Source organism: Mirounga leonina, unplaced genomic scaffold (genome assembly GCF_011800145.1).
Source record: "Mirounga leonina isolate KUSES-001 unplaced genomic scaffold, KU_Mleo_1.0 Mir_173, whole genome shotgun sequence".
NCBI lineage: Eukaryota > Metazoa > Chordata > Mammalia > Carnivora > Phocidae > Mirounga > Mirounga leonina.
This window is the reverse complement of record NW_023270447.1, coordinates 35040659-35044662: the sequence shown is the minus strand read 5'-3', so window position 1 is coordinate 35044662 and position 4004 is coordinate 35040659. Positions and strand designations below refer to the sequence as shown.

At 38.1% G+C, this 4004-nt stretch overlaps 1 pseudogene; it reads right to left on the bottom strand.

The window, feature by feature from the left end:
• Nucleotides 1-2495: 2495 nt before the first annotated feature.
• LOC118020200 lies at nt 2496-3746 on the bottom strand (annotated as a pseudogene).
• Between the last annotated feature and the right edge of the window lie 258 nt (nt 3747-4004).

The window sequence follows — 4004 nt, the reverse complement described above, 5'->3', positions numbered from 1 at the left end:
CTAGTATAATCCACAGAGCAGTGGAAAAGGTCTAGATGTTGATATAAAGTCCTATAACACTTCTCAACATAGTAGATATTTATGCTAATGTTAATATTGTCAAATATTCAAGATGTTTTTTATTTCTTTTGTCAGAATATGATTTGGTTGCATACAGTGACCTTTGGAGACAGTTTTATATCTGGGATTGTTTATATAGTTGAAGCCTAAGACATTAAATAGTCTATACTACTATTGCAAATAAATATATAACAAAATGACTACATGACATAGACATGTGATTGTCATAAACATAACAGCCCTGGGCCATGCCACAAATTCAGGGATAAGGGTGCAGTGGAGGGTAGTGGAGGTGGGCTGTTACATGTAGTTAATCAGGGATTCTTTGTTATTCTTCCATCTTTAGCATGCGACTTCAAAGTTGCTCTGGACATCATTATCCTAGTAAGCCAGCAAGGAAAATAAACAATAACAAAATTTTTATGATCCATGTCTGTAAGTGACACACATCAATTCTGTTTATATGCTATTGGCTATCTATCATTCATATGGCTGTAACGGAAAGAAACAACAAAACAAAAAAACTGAGGGAAGCAGAGAAAAACACCTAGCTCAATGCACTGAATTTCTGTGATGTATAATATCCTTGTTATGTCAGGATGTGATTACTTATTGTCTCAAGACTTGTAAATTCGAAAGATAAGTCATCTGCATTTTCAAACTCAATATATAACTGTAGATTGGGGAAAGGCTATCCATACAAAAGTAATTAAATTGGAATAGTGGGAAATGGGAAAGCACTGAATTGCAATAAAGGAAAGAATTCTACCCTGGCAATGAAGGAAATTCTTTGATTAGAAATTGAGTGTTCTCTCAAGGAAAAATCTCATTCTCAGTGGCTCCAACTTTGCCTTCTGAGGGGTCATTCCTTACTTATTAGTCTCCATGCCCACTTTTCTAGTGAGTGTTGAGAATCTAATTCTCTTAAAGGCTAGTACAGCTTTTGTTTTGTTTCCTGATCCTTGGAAGCCCAAGATTTATTTATAGCTGAAACAATTAAATATATTTTGGGGGCTGCCTTCTTGTTTCTCTGACAAAATAATTTCCCTTAAAATTATGATAGGCTACTGATCTATTTCTTAGTAGTTATTTGCAGGTACTGAAAACTACATAAACCCAATGTTTTCTCCTAGGCATAGTTCTTAAAGCTTTTCTATTTTTATTGTTTTTTGACCCCATCACTTTTTCATGCTGTCTACTTAATGGTAACTACCATGAGATAATCTGAAAGAAAATAGTCTTAAGTGGGAAGGTAAACCCTTTATGTTACATTTGCCAAAGATTTAAATGGGTCTTAAAAAGTCTTAATGGGATTTTGTTGTTCAAAGCCTTTTTCAGCCTTATATTCTTTAGGGCCCAGGATCAGTTGTTTTCTCCAGTCTTTTGTGGACTTGGTCTTTGTTTTTAGATTTCCCTGAGCTCATCTCGATTTTGTAATACCATGCCAAAGGTAGTAAGGAGTATCCATATTTACCAATAGTTGGCTTTTTCCAACTATTTTTCCTAAAGCTATAGGTACTGATTAACTTGCATATTTTTTCAGGTAGTAGTTCTACAAAATATTTTGCCATTGCATAAAATAAGTCTTCAGATTTCTAGCCTATAGTTTCTTTTCCATGTTGTCTGCTCCCTTTCATTTTTGATAAAAAATTTATTGCAATTTATCAATGACAAACAGACATAAAGCTCAAAGTTTGGCTTTCTAATGGGCAAGAGAAAAACCAGTGCAGATGTTCTTTTATACAGATGATACATGGGCTAGGAAATAACACGTCACTTCTAAAGCAATCCAGAAGAGGGACATGAAAGCAAACCTGGACATTCACTAGGAATTTGCAGTCATTTTAGATTTCCACTAGACAAGGAAATATAATTTTGGGTTAGTTTTTCCAGGCTCGGGTGTATGAAAAACAAAAATAACAAAAAACCCAGTCAAGGGATGTCTTGGTCGCTGTCCCCTGAGTGTCTGCCTTCACCTCCTTGCTCAGCAGGGAGCCTGCTGCTCCACCTGCTTGTGCATTCTCTCTCTCTTTCTGACAAATAAATAAATAAAATCTTAACAACAACAACAACAACAACAAAACAGTCAACATGCAGTAATGTCTCCTACACTTAGGTTCGTAAAAATGGTCTAAATAGAGAAGTACATGTGGAAGAATTCCCTTGTCATTTTGTAAAACAAAATATTATATTTTTTTTACAGAACAAGATAAGGCAGGTTTTTTTTTTTTTAATCTTTTAAAGAGGTTGACGTTTGATGGTTTGCTGCTGCTTTTTAAATTACAATGGCCAAATCCATTTTACTCGTAACACATAAGTAAGCTTGTTGTTTTCTATTCTCTGACTCATAGCTCTGAAGAGTGACATCAGAGTCATCTCTTTAGAGCAAAGCCCACCACCATCTGTGAAGAGGGAAAGAAATGAGAGAGGGGGAATGTCTCCCAACCATTGCCAAAATAGGCCTTTAGGTTGCTATTTACAAACCAGGGCACTAGACGCCTCTAGCAGGCCCAAGAAATGCAGAAGTCATAGGAACCAGAGCAAGAGGTAAGATGTGGCTGGTGCTCATCCCCTTCTGGGCTTTGAGAAACCAAACAGAGGCCAGGCATGACCTTTGAACTGAGTCCAGAAACTCGGGAAATACCAGGAATTGTAAGAGCCCTCCAAACCATCCTCTGAGAGTAAGGAACAAATGCTCACTTGGTGATTACTCAGCTATCGCATTTATAGGGACAAAACCAGACACAAAGAAAAAGGGGGGGGACCGTGGCAGTAAAAATAGTATTTTATTCCACCCCCTCCCACCCTCCCCTCCCTCACAACCCTCAGTACACTTTTCCCCTCTCGTTCCAACAGCAACGTTACAATCAGAAGAAAATAAGTTTCAGGGGATAGGATTTCTGGAGAGGAGTGGTATGGGTAAAAACAGTCAATCACAATAAGTTTTTAAAATAGGTTATTCCACTTAGTCATCATCTTCTCCCTCATCTTCAAGTTTTCATGTTCACTTCTGATCCTGTTCTTCTTCACCAGCATCTTCATCTTCCCCATCTTCTACTTCCCTGTGGTTATAACCTTCTTCATCCTTCTCCTCTTCACTCATGTCTTCTTTTTTCTTCCTCCTCCCCTTCATCCTCCTAGTGTTCCACTACCTTAGCATCTTCATCCTCCTCCTCATCATCATCACCCTCCAGGCCCTCCACATTGCCCTCGGCATCTGAGTTGGGGACCTCCTTGTCATCCTGGTCATAGCCATTGAGAAACGTGAGCTGCAAAAGGAGCTTGAACACATTTTCTTGATAATCATTCAGACTGGTGACCTCACAACTGAAAAGGTCTAAACTCTTGAGGTTTCCTAACTTTCTCAGTGGCTCTACTGTGTGGAGGTCTTTAATTTTGTTGCCATTTAAATATAGATGTATGAGGTTTGGACACCTTTATGCCAGTACTTCCAGGCCCTCTGAGATTCTGTTATTGCTTACTTCAAGTTTAAGTTTAACTTTGGTCACTTTGCGTCTGAGGTGAGGCCTGCATTTTGTACTGAAGAACTCCAGTTCTTCAAATTCATCTGTGAGTCTTTCAGTTTTGCCTCCAATTGACGGGTAATTGTCCAGGACAAGCTCTTTCATATCATATCAGATCCTCCTGTTCCCCAGCTCTAAATGAATCTATTTGTCCATGTCCATCTCCTGCACTCTTTCTCTGCAATGGCTCCTGGTGCTGGTGGAATTCAATCAATCTGCTTCCTAATCATTATGACAAAACCATGCATTTTATATTTTTTACAGCAGCATTCCACTTTACAGCCTCAAAACAGACCCCATGTGACATAATGACTTAATAAAATAGAAGTATATTTCTTGTTCACTAGTTTAGGACAGGTCCAGAGCATGGTGCTAGTGGAACATTTCCCTATAAGAAGTTATTTAGAGACTCAGTTTAAT